The 16,475-nt window shown below is 39.6% G+C and overlaps 1 long non-coding RNA gene across 1 annotated transcript; it reads right to left on the bottom strand.

Annotated features, from left to right (window-relative positions):
- Nucleotides 1-2,367: 2,367 nt before the first annotated feature.
- Nucleotides 2,368-13,449, bottom strand: LOC133546784 (uncharacterized). Its single transcript, XR_009805268.1, has 3 exons — nt 13,061-13,449; nt 11,831-12,061; nt 2,368-3,618 (listed from the first exon to the last, which is right to left on the bottom strand). It is a non-coding gene; the product is annotated as an uncharacterized LOC133546784 (long non-coding RNA).
- Between the last annotated feature and the right edge of the window lie 3,026 nt (nt 13,450-16,475).

The following is a 16,475-nucleotide window of genomic DNA, read 5'->3' as shown; positions in this document are numbered from 1 at the left end:
TATTTTTCTTTTAATGAACATTAAAAACGGGTCCCACAGACCCGAACACCACACAAGGATTAAGACAACTGCTGAAATGATGTATAAAGTAAATAATAATATGCTTCCAGAAGTGGTCCAGAAGATGTTTCAGATGTGAACCAGTAAATATGAACTAAGAGGGATTTATGAGTACTCAAAAGCAAATGTATTAACAAATGTAAAACAAATATATACACCATATAATGTTACTCTATAACATCAATAATAATTAAAAATGATTTCTGAATATCTCTATACACATATAAAAGTATTTTGTCCTGTTTATTCTCACCTTTACAGTCAAAGTGTTGTTTATTTTTTAATAAAGTACACAATGTTGTATATTAATAGGTTGATTGGCAACACTAAATTGGCCCTAGTGTGTGAATGTGAGTGTGAATGTTGTCTGTCTATCTGTGTTGGCCCTGCGATGAGGTGGCAACTTGTCCAGGGTGTACCCTGCCTTCCGCCCGATTGTAGCTGAGATAGGCGCCAGCGCCCCCCGCGACCCCGAAAGGGAATAAGCGGTAGAAAAAGGAAGGATGGATGTATGGATGTTGTATATTAAAACATGTACTTGACTTAAAAATGCAAAATATCTAATTTATAAATGTTAGGATCTATGTGCTGATTTTGTTAGAAAGTCAAAGTTTTAACAGTTTATTTCACATCCTGCAGTTTCATTTGCTGCTGCTGTTCTCACCAGCACACTTGTGTTTCTTACACTGCTACTTAGAAGACAATCCATCCATCCATTTCCTACCGCTTATCCCCCTTTGGGGTCGCGGGGGGAGCTGGCGCCTATCTCAGCTACAATCGGGCAGAAGGCAGTGTACACCCTGGACAAGTTGCCACCTCATCACAGGGCCAACACAGATAGACAGACAACATTCACACTCACATTCACACACTAGGGACCATTTAGTGTTGCCAATCAACCTATCCCCAGGTGCATGTCTTTGGAAGTGGGAGGAGCCTATCCCCAGGTGCATGTCTTTGGAGGTGGGAGGGGCCTATCCCCAGGTGCATGTCTTTGGAGGTGGGAGGGGCTTATCCCCAGGTGCATGTCTTTGGAGGTGGGAGGGGCCTATCCCCAGGTGCATGTCTTTGGAGGTGGGAGGAGCCTATCCCCAGGTGCATGTCTTTGGAGGTGGGAGGGGCCTATCCCCAGGTGCATGTCTTTGGAGGTGGGAGGGGCTTATCCCCAGGTGCATGTCTTTGGAGGTGGGAGGGGCCTATCCCCAGGTGCATGTCTTTGGAGGTGGGAGGAGCCTATCCCCAGGTGTATGTCTTTGGAGTTGGGAGGAGCCTATCCCCAGGTGCATGTCTTGGGAAATGTCACGCTTGCCACTGACGGTTTGTGTTTTAGTTTCTCCTCTATGTGTTTGGAATATCCTGTCCTTAGTTCCTGTCAGCACTCTTATTTTGGTCCAGCTTCCTGTTTGTCTCCCTGTGTGCTGTTTTTCCCTCAGCTGTGGCTGATTGGCACCTGGCTACACCTGGCTACAATCAGCCCGCTCCTATTTTACCTGCTTTTTTCCTCCAGTCAGTGCTGGATTATTGTCGTTGCCACATGTCGCACTTGTCTTTGCTACCTGTCGTATCTTGTCTTGTCCATGCAGCGTTGCTGTAAGCTATGTTTGATTGCGGTTTTTAGCTTACTGCCTTTTGTTCCCTGCTTCCAGTTTGTTTTCTAAGTACAAGTACGACTTCTCTTTTCCATTCTAAAGTTCCTTTTTGTTTTGTAGCTCCCATGCTTGCTCTCTTAGTTTATCTGCCCACGTGCGTGCTTTTTGTTTGTACCCTTTGTTTGGTTTTGTTCTAGTATTTTATATTAAAACCATGTTTTCTTATTCAATGCCTGACTCCGTCTCCGCATCATGGGGTTCGTCAACAACAAACTTTGACAGGAAGTGGGAGGAAGCCGGAGTACCCAGAGGGAACACACGCATTCACGGGGAGGACATGCAAACTCCACACAAAAAGACCCCGAGCCCGGGATTGAACACAGGACTACTCAGGACCTTTGTATTGTGAGGCAGACGCACTCACCCCTCTTTCACCGTGAAGCCTAGAAGAGAATCTTTCACCACACACGCTGCAACTCAACACTTACTTACCAGTGTGTATTCTCATGAGTCTTTTCAAAAGCAGACTTTGTATAAAACGTTTACAATATACTGAACATGTATAAGGTATGTCTCCAGTGTGTGTTCTCATGGCTACTTTCAATGTGCTTTTTCATACAAACGCTTTAACACATTCTGAGCAGGAAAAATGTTTTTCTCCAGTGTGTGTTCTCATGTGTACTTTCAAAGTGCTTCATTGTACAAAAGCTTCACCACATTCTTAACAAGAAAAAGGTTTTTTATTCATTGTGTATTCTCATATGTGCTTTGAAATGGTCCCTTCGAGTAAAATCTTTACCGCAGATTGAACATAAAAACGTTTTTTCTCCAGTGTGTATTCTCATGTGTGCTTTGAAATGGTCACTTCGAGTAAAAGCTTTACCACACATTGAACATGAAAAAGGTTTTTCTCCTGTGTGTCTTCTAATGTGTGCTTTGAAAAGGTGCCTTTGAGTAAATCCTTTACTACAGATGAACATGAAAAAGGTTTTTCTCCAGTGTGTGTTTTTGTGTGGTTTACCAACTGTCCCTTCTGGGAGAATCCTTTGCCACAAATTGGGCACATGAATGGTTTTTCTCCAGTGTGTATTCTCATGTGTCTTTTTAACTCTGCTTTTCGCGCAAATCTTTTACAGCATTCTGAGCAAGTAAAAGGTTTTTCTCCAGTGTGTATTGTCTTGTGTGTATTCAAATGTTGCCTATGAATAAAATCGTTACCGCAGATTGAACATGAAAAAGGTTTTTCTCCAGTGTGTGTTCTCATGTGTCTTTTCAAATCGTACCTCTGAATAAAATCTTTACCGCAGATTGAACATGAAAAAGGTTTTTCTCCAGTGTGTGTTCTCATGTGTCTTTTCAACTTACTAGGAGATTTAAATGTTTTGTGAGAGTGAGAAGATGTGAAGTGAGTGTTGTCAGTGTGACATGTCTTATCATCTTTAGAGTCTTCATCATCAGTGTCAGGAGAGTGTGACGTTGTGTCCTCACTATCTGATAGTGGAGCTAAGAGCTTGTCTGCTTGTGATCCTCCACAGTGGTCTCCATCAGCTTCTGTTGTCATGTGTTGTGTTGAGCTGCTGCTTGGAGGCTCCCCCCCTCCCTCTCCTCACTTTCACCTTTCACCTCATCATCTTCACTCTTCACAGGGACACCAGTCACTGGCATCTTGGTGACATCAACCTCCTCCAGTCCTTCAAGATGCTCTCCCTGCTGATTGATGCTGTGTTCTTCCTCTTCCTCTTTAATGTGAGGGCTCAGTGGATCCACCGCTTCCTTTTTAAAATGGGGTGTCAGTGGATCCACCACTTCCTTTTTAAAATGGGGTGTCTGTGGGTCCTCCTCTTCCTCTTTAAAAATGGGGGTCTGTAGTATTCCTCTTCCTTCTTAATGTGGAAGGGCTGTGGCTCCTCCGTTCGCATCCTGAAGCTCCACTTCTGTTGCTCAGGGTCAAGATGTTCTTCACAGATGTCTGCAAGACAGGACAACAGGACTTTTTACTGTGGATAGACGATATGGTTTAAATTAGATTTTGTGATTAAATTATTTCATATAGAATTACTAATAGAACTATCTTAAAACAGGTTACACAGGCTCCTAATTTAGTTGCTGAAATATGCAGTGAAATAATACATAATTTCCAGTATTTTTTTTCCTCGAATAAAGTAACCAGATATTAACAGTAAATAAACAAGTACATTATTAATAACTGTTTTGACGAAATAATACTATTAGAAACGAACAATATGTTACTGCATATGTCAGCTGCCAAATTAGGAGCTTTTGTAACCCGCTTGAAATTATTCTATTATCAATCATATAAAAAAATTATATATTGTGACATATATTGTTATTAGGATATAGATTTGAGGTCATATCGCCCATACCAAACATTGGCTCCCCGAGTCATTTTGTTTGGCCCACCAAATATATGTATTTTTTATATTCTTCAGATGTGTGTGTATGTTTAAAATGTGGGACTACTGTTCTACATCACGTGGAAGTGTCATGTCATGGGGATGGTGTGTTTTCAACTAAGGGTGTGACGATGAACATGATTCTTACACATGTGTGTACTTCATGTGTATATGAATGTACTTTCCCTTGTGTGCTTCGTTTGACTGTAACTTCATAGTGGATAATATCTATAAACAACCTCAATTGTTTTACATCTTTAATTTGAAGGACTGTTTACTTATCTGACAAACTCAAAGGAAACTGCACTTTTTTAAAATGTCGCCTGTCATTCACAATCCTTATGTGAGACATATTTTTTAAATATTTATGAATTCTAATTAGTAAATAAACATGAGCAGAAATCAGCTAATATTGGAGTCAATGGGAACTCCTCTGTTAGACCCACAAAGTCCTCCAAAAAACATCCAAAAACTGCCAACTATACTCATTTTACATTTTGTGACCTGAATATTAACCAAGTATTAATGATATTGTTATTATAAGCGCTAACGTTAAAGGCCTACTGAAAGCCACTACTAGCCACCACGCAGTCTGATAGTTTATATATCAATGATGAAATATTAACATTGCAACACATGCCAATACGGCCGCTTTAGTTGACTAAATTGCAATTTTAAATTTACCGCGGAGTGTCTTGTTGAAAACGTCGCGGAATGATGACGTGTGCGCGTGACGTCACGGACTGTCAGGAAATATTAGCTTAGCATAACACACAGCTAAAAGTCGTCTCTTTTCATCGCATACTTACACAGTAATTTGGACATCTGTTCTGCTGAATCTTTTGCTATTTTTTCAATTAATAATGGAGACTATAAACAACAGTGCTGTTGGTGGAAAGCGGTGTATTGCACCTTTGTTTTTAACACAGAGCGGTCAAGCGAACATGTTTCTCTACGTCAACCAGCATGTTTTTGGATGGGAAAATTGTGATATATATCTTACCGGAGACATCATTATTTGTCCTCCTGCAGTAGCTGTTTAAAAGGCAGCTGTGAGCTTGGCTCCTCGGCTTTTCTTTAAGACACAGGGTGTTCACCGCAGCCATCCGACCTCGAGGTATGTCTTTACAATCTCACTAAAACACTATTGAAACAATAAGCTGATAAGGGATCTTTCAGAATTATCCTAATAAATGTGTGTAATTACATCTGAAACGCTCACAATGCCGCTGCCCGGAGCCGTTGCTTTTTATTTTATTTATTTTTTTTAATTTTTTTTCTCATCCTTCGCTATCAATATCATCATCCACAAATATTTCATCTTCGCTCAAATTGATGGGGAAATTGTCGTTTTCTAGGTCCGAATAGCTCTTGCCGCTGGAGGTTCCCATTATAAACAATGTGAGGACGTGAGGAGCCCTCACCCCTGTGACGTCATCGTCTGCGACTTCCGGTAAAGGCAAGGCTTTTTTATCAGCACCAAAAGTTGCGAACTTTATCGTCGATGTTCTCTACTAAATCCTTTCAGCGAAAATATGGCAATATCGCGAAATGATCAAGTATGACACATAGAATGGACCTGCTATCCCCGTTTAAATAAGAAAATCTAATTTCAGTAGGCCTTTGAGGACCTACTTTTAGCGGCGCATACATCACAGAAGTAACTAGCTTATGCTGCTATATTGACATACTGAGCTGCTTTCTCGCCTCTAAGAGGGTGAAAGCTAATTCTACATTATAAATCATGCTTCTCACTTATGAAGTAGAAGGTTGTGGACATAAACCGAGAATTTGGTCAACTCTGACATCCAACTTAGACCTGGAGATGGCAAGAAAGACTTGAAAATACGCTCTTTTGCACCCACCCTTTTTTAACCATTTATGAGGATTAATTCTTCATCTAAACGGGAAGATATGAACATCCCATCAGTCGGCATCCCACTGAGAGCAGACATTGTATGCTTAAAATGAGAAAGATATGTAAATATGACATGTTATTAAGAATGTGACTACATTACATATATACTTACAGTGTGTATTTAAAGGGGAACATTATCACAATTTCAGAAGGGTTAAAACCAATAAAAAATCAGTTCCCAGTGGCTTATTTTATTTTTGGAAGTTTTTTTCAAAATTTTACCTATCACGCAATATCCCAAAAAACAGCTTTAAAGTGCCTGATTTTAACCGTCGTTATATCCGCCTGTCCATTTTCCTGTGACGTCACTGCGTGAAGCCAATACAAACAAACATGGCGGATAGAACAGAAAGCGACATTAGCTCGGATTCAGACTCAGATTTCAGCGGTTTAAGCGATTCAACAGATTACGCATGTATTGAAACGGATGGTTGGAGTGTGGAGGCAGATAGCGAAAACGAAATAGAAGAAGAAACTGAAGCTATTGGGCCATATCACGACAGACATCGGCAACGAGGACGAATTCGGCGATTGCCTTCTAACCAACGATTGCATCTTTTGAACACTGAGCAACTTGAATCCGTCAATTGGTATGTATTTGTTTGGCATTAAATGTGGGTGGAGCGAAAGGCTAGATACAAATATAGCTAAAAATGAGGCATAATGATGCGATATGTACATACAGCTAGCCTAAATAGCATGTTAGCATCGATTAACTTCCAGTCAAACCGTGAGCAAATATTTCTGATTAGCACATAAGTCAATAACATCAACAAAACTCAACTTTGTGATTTCGTTGACTTTATCATTGTAAATGCATCTGCTTTGAGTGTCGCAGGATATCCACACATCTCTGTGCCATCTCTGTCGTAGCATCGCTATCGTCGGTAAGGTGTGCAGAACAAACGAGGGACTTTCGCATCTTTTGACCACTGGTGCAACTTGAATCCGTCCATTGGTATGTGTTTGTTTGGCATTAAATGTGGGTGGAGGGAAAGCCTGGATGCAAATAAAGCTACAAATAAGGCATAATGATGCAATATGTACATACAGCTAGCCTAAAGAGCATGTTAGCATCGATTCGCTTCCAGTAATATTTTCTGGGTTCTTCCGAGGATGTTGTAGTCGTAATGATTTGTGCAGTCCTTTGAGACATTTGTGATTTGGGGCTATATAAATAAACATTGATTGATTGATTGATTGATATGTCTGATTAGCACACTCCACGTAAGTCAGCTGGTGTTGTTACACCCTCCGACAACACACCGACGAGGCATAATGTCTCCAAGGTACGGAAAACAGTCGCAAAAACGGAAAATAACAGAACTGATTTGACTAGTGTGTGTAATGTGTTTGAGAAAATGGCTGATTGCCTCCCGTTGTGATGTCACAGGTGAAAGGTCATTGCTCCGACAGCGTTTAAATCGCCAAATCCACCCTTTTAGAGTTCGGAAATCGGTTAAAAAAACATATGGTCTTTTTTCTGAAACATCCAGGTATATATTGACGCTTACATAGGTCTGCTGATAATGTTCCCCTTTAAAATGTTAAAAGAGGATTTAAAGGCCTACTGAAAGCCACTACTAGCGACCACACAGTCTGATAGTTTATATATCAATGATGAAATATTAACATTGCAACACATGCCTATACGGCCGCTTTAGTTTACTAAATTGCAATTTTAAATTTCCCGCGGAGTTTCCTGTTGAAAACGTCGCGGAATGATGACGTGTGTTTGTGACGTTATTGGTTGGAGGGGACATATTAGCGCAGCACCATTTGCGGGCTGAAAGTCGTCTCTTTTCATCACGCAATTAAACAGTATTCTGGACATCTGTGTTGCTGAATCTTTTGCAATTTGTTCAATTAATAATGGAGAAGTCACAGTAGAAAGATGGAGGTGGGAAGCTTTAGCCTTTAGCCACACAAACACACGGCTTTACTATGGATCAGAACGGTCAAGCGAACATGGTTCCCGACCACTTGTCAACCGGCAGGTTTCGCTGAGAAAATTGTGGTAAAAACTCTCCTCTTACTGTAGATCAGCTGAGCTTGCGCCGTCCATGCAGCTGCCGTCAACTTCCCTCAGAGACTGACGTCAAGACACCCGTGGACACACCCCTCCGACTATCAGGTACTATTTAACTCACTAAAACACTAGCAACACAATAGAAAGATAAGGGATTTCCCAGAATTATCCTAGTAAATGTGTCTAAAAACATCTGAATCCATCCCAATGCAATCGCCTTTTATTTTAAATTTTTTTTTTTTTTTTTTTTCTAGTCCTTCGCTATCAATATCATCATTCACGAATCTTACATCCTCGCTCAAATTAACGGGGAAATAGTCGTTTTCTCGGTCCGAACTGCTCTTGCTGCTGGAGGCTCCCATTAAAAACAATGTGAGGACGCGAGGAGCCCTCACACTTGTGACATCATCGTCTGCGACTTCCGGTAAAGGCAAGGCTTTTTTGTCAGCACCAAAAGTTGCAAACTTTATCGTGGATGTTCTCTACTAAATCCTTTCAGCAAAAATATGGCAATATCGCGAAATGATCAAGTATGAAACATAGAATGGACCTGCTATCCCCGTTTAAATAAGAACATTTCATTTCAGTAGGCCTTTAAGATGTTATTTAGAGCACTTTGAAAGCAGAATAGAGCGGCTACCAATGACTCAATTGCTCAAGGTTTATTTTCTATTGAGGATGCATTAACCATCGACCTGCTCAGTGGCCTTTTGGTTAGAGTGTCTGCCCTGAGACTGGAAAGTCATGAGTTGAAACCCTGGCCGAGTCATACCAAAGACTATAAAAATGGGACCCATTGCCTCCTTGCTTGGCACTCAGCATCAAGGGTTGGGGGTTAAATCACCAAATGTTTCCTGAGCGCGGCCACCGAGGAGCTTTTAACTACCTCGGCGACCTCGGCCCAAGAAATAGGAGAGCCCACCACAGATTTTCCAGGAACTGCTTCCTCATACGAAGATGTGTTGGTGGGATTGAAGAGGTCTTCTAAGTATTCCCTCCACTGATTAACAACAACCGCAGTAGAGGTCAGCAGCAAACCATCCTCACCATACACGGTGTTGATAGTGTACTGCTTCCCACCCTGAAGCGGCGGATGGTGGACCAGAATTGCTTCGAAGCCGCCCGGAACTCGTTTTCCATGGCTTCCCCAAACTCCTCCCATGTCCGAGTTTTTGCCTCCGCGACCGCTGAAGCCGCACTTCGCTTGGCCAGTCGGTACCTGTCCACTGCTTCTGGAGTCCCATGAACCAAAAGGACCCGATAGGACTCTTTATTCAGCTTGATGGAATCCCTCACTGCTGGTGTACACCAGCGGGTTCTAGGATTACCGCCACGACAGGAACCAACCACCTTGCGGCCACAGCTCCAATCAGCCGCCTCGACAATAGAGGCACGGAATATGGTCCACTCGGACTCAATATCCACTGCCTCCCTCGTGACATGTTCAAAGTTCTTCCAGAGGTGGGAATTGAAACTCTCTCTGACAGGAAACTCTTCTAGGCGTTCCCAGCAGACCCTCACAAGCTCACCACAAGGTGGTGATTGGTAGAAAGCTCTGCCCCTCTCTTCACCAGAGTGTCCAAAACATGAGGCCGCAAATCCGATGACACAACTACAAAGTCGATCATGGAACTGCGGCCGAGGATGTCCTGGTGCCAAGTGCACATATGGACACCCTTATGTTTGAACATGGTGTTTGTCATGGACAATCCGTGACAATCCGATAACAAAGCACCACTTGGGTTCAGATCCGGGCGGCCATTTTTCCCAAGCACGCCTCTCCAGGTTTCACTGTCGTTGCCAACATGAGCGTTGAAGTCCCCCAGCAGAACAAGGGAATCAGCGAGGGAGCACTCTCCAGTATTCCCTCAAGGGAATCCAAAAAGAGTGGGTACTCTGAGCTGCTGTTTGGTGGCTAAGCACAAACAACAGTCAGGACCCGTCCCCCCACCCGAAGCCATGATGTTGTGTGCCAGGCTTCACTAATATAAGAGTAGCTATCAGCTGGCAACAACCCTTGACTAGATAAGGTGAGTGCATTATCATCACAAAACTGTATTAGGTGTCTTGCATTATCAGAGCTGCCATCAGAAATATCAGCATTCCAGTCACCGACCACATAAATACACGTACAGTGATTATCCTGTATAAAAGAATTAATAAAAGCAAGTTTAAACATGGATTCATCCTCATTGTCTTTACATTCATACGGAGTGTACACATTGAGAACAATAAACTCCCTATTGTCGGACTTATACTGAACAGCAATACACTTCGAGCCTAATAACACTAATAACTGCATCGTGCTTTTTGTGCCAGAGCACAGCAACACCTCCCGCTATCCTCCCTCATACAATTCCCATTATTAATATAATTCAACAGCCCCAGGTCTAGTTTTGGGAGGAATGTCTCTTGTAAGCCTAACATGTCAAAGTGGAGCAGCAGGTTGTCAACAACTACACGCCGAGCCCGGTCCCCGGCGCTGGATATTAGATTTTTGTTTTCTCTTTGGCCTCAGTCTGGATCCCCTCTCCAGGGTCCCAGGCTTAGACTGATTTTTTTTCTCACCTCTCCTTCTTTTTACCAGTTTCTCACCTTTTTTTTAAGGGGCGGCGGAAGTTGGCAGACCTGTTCTGTCTCCCTGTAATGTTTGTCTGCTCTTGAATGGGATTGTGCTGAAAATCTTAAATTCTCCTCTGAGATTATTAAAGTGTTTCTGATTCTGATTGTGTTTCTATCAGCCATCTTCAAACATAATTAACTTTCCGGTACAATTTCTTAAATTTTGATTCGCCGAAAGTTTTATCAGTAACAAATACTGCCTCAGTTTGCAATCGGACAACTTTACCGCTAGGAGGCTATTGGAAGAAAGACTTTAGAAAGACAAGAAAACTTTGCTAATTAGTACTAATAAACTAGATTGATTGAGACATTGCTGGACAGCAGAGAAGTAACTAAATCCAAACAAACGTTGAAATTATTTTTTTAAGATATCTGGCTTGTATTTTAAGTAGGGATATAAATCCTTAGAAATGTATCGATATGATACCCTAATCGATACCAGTATTTGTCGGTACTTTTTTTGGTACTACATGTCATTTGTGGAAATAAAAAAGTGGAAAAAGTCATTTTAAATAGCATTCCTATTAGCACAAGAGGTTGAACACCTCCAACATGATGTTCTGTAACATCTCAGAGCAGGGAAGTCTTTTATCAGGAGCTGTTTATTTGAAGTCTTAAAGAAGTCAACTATGTGTGCAGTGCAAGGTGAAATGCAGTTATGTCATCTTCTTGTCAATAACACACACATCAAACTTTGGTTGCTTCCTTATTTGTCATCATTCAAAGCTGATTGTAATGTGTAGCAGCGGCAGCTGAACTCAATGTGACAACGTGTCATAGTTACCTCAGTCAGCTGGAATTAAAAATACAAATAGTTGTGTCTTTAATCCAGAATTTTCACGGTCCTCATGGACGACATAATTAGGAACCAGTATCAATTAAAAAAATGGTACTTGATGTACATCTCTTATCTTCATCACTAAACCTTTGAAATATGCTGACATATGTGCTGCTAAAGGTAAATAAACAGTAGCCATATTGAATGTTTGCCTTCATTTGACCACGTGAGGTAAGGAGGACGGCCTCTAGGTCACATGGTTACACCCCAGCAATTACACTGTTGATGATTGATGAGCATTCATATTTAAATGGTGGTGTTAAAAAGCAAATATATCTCCATCTTTAGTGATAAATGTGTCCCCCGGATGAACATGTGTCACAAACATTGTATTAGATGATATGTGGATGTTGTGCTTACTTGGACTGTGATGAAGCTGTGAGGACTCAGGTGGTTTGTCTTCATGCTCTTCAGTCTTCACAGAGACAACAGTCAGTGGAAACTTGCTGACATCAGCCTTCTCCTGCCCTACAGGACACTCTCCCTCCTCTTCCTCTTTGAAATGTGAGGGCTGTGGATACTCTAAAGTGAAACTGTCCCCCTGCAGATGAGGGAGACATTCTTCTTGGTGTCCAATCAGCTGATGGATGTCTACAGGACACAAACAAAACACATTTTAACTCCTACATGTTAAATATTAAATTGTACATGACATATAGGGCTGTGGCTATTGAAAATGTTATTAATCAAGTGTTCTACTGGAAATGTTTCCAATTAGTTGAGTAACTGGAAAAAACAGTGTTGCTTGGTTAAAGACAAATTTAAGCGACTATAAAACATTTCACTTAATAATGAACGGTCAATTGGTTTGAGATGGTATGAGATCAAGATGTCATCTTTAGATCAGGCTTTGTTTTTTTGACAATCACAGACACGTTAAAAAGTTAAAGTACCAATGATTGTCACACACACACTAGGTGTGGGGAGATTATTTCCTGCATTTGGCCCATCACCCTTGATCACACCCTGGGAGGTGAGGGGAGCAGTGAGCAGCAGCGGTGGCCATGCCTGGGAATAACTTTTATGGTGATTAAACCCCGATTACAACCCTTGATGCTGAGTGCCAAGCAGGGAAGTAATGGTCCCATTTTTATAGTCTTTGGTATGGCTGGGTTGGGGTTTGAACTCACAACCTACCGATCTCAGGGAGGGTGCACCGACATGAAGGAAATAATAGGTCAGTATGCTTTGACACACATATATAACTTGTCAAACCTGCCAGCTAGCAGGCTAGGTTTACAGCATCAGTAACCATGGTAACTGACTCTGACTTTGTCTTACCTCTCTTATTTTTGGAGGTAAAACTCTCGAGCTTTCCATACTCAGGACTTTGCACTTAACCTGCTCTCTGGAATATTCCCCCGGTGACTGTGTGAGTTTTGTGTAAACATGTTGATACACATTGTTACAAACATCAACCTCTCATAAATATTGTGTGTCTGAAACTGTCTCCTTCTTATGAACAATGTAAAACAATCAGTGCATCATCCTCACATGACAATTCATCTTCCTGTAGACAATCTATTTAAGAATAGTGTTATTAATGAAATATAAAGTTAGTAAAGATGTGAGAGTAAGAAGTAAACAAACCTGTTCTGTGTAACACAACTTGATGTTTTTCATGTTGGACAAAGTTCCTCCTCGTACTCTGCTGTGGTTCTTTGGCACATTTTCACACAATCACAACACTTTACACTCACACTTGATCTCTACTTAGTGATGTGTTTTGATCACTTCCGCCTCTCTTTGTTAGCAGCTAACAAGCTAAGCTAACTAGCAGGCTAAGCTAGCTCGAGAAGCATCAAAGTGCGCTCAGACTAATATAACCAGATGCAAACAGTTATTAACGATGTTTACTCTATTTACTAGAGTGTAATAAAGGACATATATGTGTACATGGAGGCACAGATTAAGAACACTGAACTGTGACGACTGCAATAACGTCTTCATCGTCAGACGCCATCTTGCTTTATCCTCGCCGTGTTTGGTTCGCGCGCAGTGTTGTCAGATCTCGCGAGAGAACAATCTAGGCAGCTCCCTCTTCCAGATCTCGCAAGAGAAACAAGTAAGCAGCTCTTTTCCAAATCTCGCGAGAGGAATAAGTAAAACCAGCTTTCCAACCGCGGTAAAACTATTTTGTTATATACTATTTACTTATTGTGAAAATAAAAGTAAACTTTTCCATTTCAAATTTTCAAAACAAAGACATAAAACTTATTTCCGTAAAAATATTCAAATATTTAACAATGTATTGAAACAACAGTAGCATAAGGAAAGAAAAAAAAAGAAAAAAAAAGAAATATTACACTCATGATATTATTTTTGTCTTTGATGTTAATCGTTTTTATAATGTATTTTAGAATGTGGGAGGTTTTCATGTTCTTTTTAAATTTCCTTTACTTATATATATATATGTATAATATATATACGTATATATATATATATATATATATATATATATATATATATATATATATATATATATATATATATATACATATGTATGTACATATATATGTATGTATATATATATATATATATATATATATATATATATATATATATATATATATATATACAGACATAAATACATCCATCCATCCCATTTCTACCGCTTATTCCCACATAAATATATATATATATACATACATATATATATATATATATATATATATATATATATATATATATATATATATATATACATACATATATATATATATATATATATATATATATATATATATATATATATATATATATAGATATATATAGATATATATCTGCGTGTGTGTAATGACAGAATTAAAAAAAAAATATTTGGTTTACATTTTCCTAGTAAACAAAACAGTTTGACAGCATTCTCCAGTGGAACATTCTGGAGAAACATCCTGGATAATTTTGGATCGAAGTGAGTTACAAAGGTCAACTTTTTGAATGATTTCACTTTATTTGTGATGATTTATGTCTTATGCTCAGTCCATTTTTTTCCAAATTAATTTGAGGGAAGTTTTCACGCCTGCTGCCACCTAGTGGTTTGTATTGTCAGTTTTCCTCTTTTGGTGCAGTTGATCTTGTTCTTACATTTCTCCTTCCTCCTAAAGTTCCTGTGTTGCCTTTGTGGGCGGAGTTGTGGGATGTGCACAGCTGCTTCCAATCGACCCTGGTGCTTAAGCAGCACCTTGACAGCTGGATGGCACTCGGTGAATCCGCTCCACGCCAGTTGATTCCATGCTTTGAGTATTTTGCCACCTTGGCCATTCCCGGTGCCATCCATCTTGGTGTTGTTTTGTAGTGTGCACGTCTTGTAACTCCAAACCAAGTTAAGTTTATTTGTGTATACAAGTAGCTTTTGTTCTTTTTTCCACGATGCACATTTTGTCTTCTCTTTTTCGCACTGTCGCTTTTTGTTTCCTACTGTGTGGATTGTTTTTGTGAGTAGATTTCCGCAGAAAAAGAAGTGTTTTACTCAGCGTCCTGCACATCCTTGGGTTCCTCTTTACTGTGTTGAACAGCACTCTGACAGAAGGAGTTTCTCCAAAATGCAACACCCTTTGGCGGACAAGTTTGTGATTAAAGGCTATACATACGAAATGAAAGGGACAAGTGGTAGAAAAAAATGGATGGATGTACAATAGAGCTCTGTGTGATGATGTACATTATTGACTTTTACCTAACATTCCTAACTTTCCCATGCTTTCTAAAATTGATCATGGTTAACAGATTTTAAAAAAGGGGGGAAAAATACTTTAAAAAACAATGGTCATGTGTAGTTTTTTTAATAAGAAATCTACATTATCAAAAACTAAATTATCCTTCATAACCTTCAACATTTGTTGCCATTTTCTCTAATCTACATATTGCATAAAGGGAACATACATATAAAACAATATTCATATTACAAAAGAGAGTAATACAAATTAATTAAAAAAATGGATTATTGAGACCCAACAAGTGATTCATAAAGTCACACATTTTAAAAGTAAATGATCTTGTATAAAAGACAACTGCTGAAATGATGTATAAAGTAAATAATAATATGCTTCCAGAAGTGGTCCAGAAGATGTTTCAGATGCGAATCAGTAAATATGAACTAAGAGGGATTTATGTGTACTCAAAAGCAAAGGTATGAACACATGTAAAACAAATATGTACATCATATAAAGGAGTTCATCTATAACATCATTAATAATTAAAAATTATTTCTGAATATATCTATACACAAGTATTTCTAACAGGATTTGTCCTGTTTATTCTCACCTTTGCAGTCAAAGTGTTGTGTTCATTTTTAAATAAAAGTACACCATGTTGTATATTAAACATGTACTTGACTGAAAATAGCAATTAACTGATATATCAAATCTATTAATGTTAGCATCTATGTGCTGATGTTGTTAGAAGGTCAAAGTTAAAGTTTTGACAGTTTATTTCAAATCCTGCAGTTTCATTTGCTGCTGCTGTTCTCACCAGCACACTTGTGTTTCTTACACTGGTACTTAGAAGACAATCTTTCACCACACACACTGCAACTCAACACTTTCTCTCCTGGGTGTCTTCTCATGTGTCTTTTCAAATACGTAGTTTGTATAAAACTTTTACAACATACTGAACATGTGTAAGGTTTTTCTCCAGTGTGTGTACTCATGTGTGTTTTAAATAGTGCCTTCAAGTAAAATATTTACCACAGATTGAACAGGAAAAAGGTCTTTCTCCATTGTGTGTTCCCATGTGTTCTTTTAAGGTATGAGTTGTTATGAAACTTTTACCACATTCTGAGCAGGAAAAAGGTTTTTCTCCAGTGTGTGTTCTCATGTGTACTTTCAAATTGATCCTTAGAGTAAAATATTTACCACATTCTGAGCAGGAAAAAGGTTTTTCTCAAGTGTGTGTTCTCATGTGTACTTTCAAATTGATACTTTGTCTAAAACCTTTACTGCAGAGTGAACAAGAAAAAGGTTTTTCTCCAGTGTGTGTTCTCATGTGTGTTTTCAGACTACAATGGTAT

Source organism: Nerophis ophidion, unplaced genomic scaffold, assembly GCF_033978795.1.
Source record: "Nerophis ophidion isolate RoL-2023_Sa unplaced genomic scaffold, RoL_Noph_v1.0 HiC_scaffold_43, whole genome shotgun sequence".
Classification (NCBI taxonomy): Eukaryota; Metazoa; Chordata; class Actinopteri; order Syngnathiformes; family Syngnathidae; genus Nerophis; species Nerophis ophidion.
The sequence above is the reverse complement of the archived record's forward strand: the minus strand, read 5'-3'. Positions and strand labels throughout refer to the sequence as shown.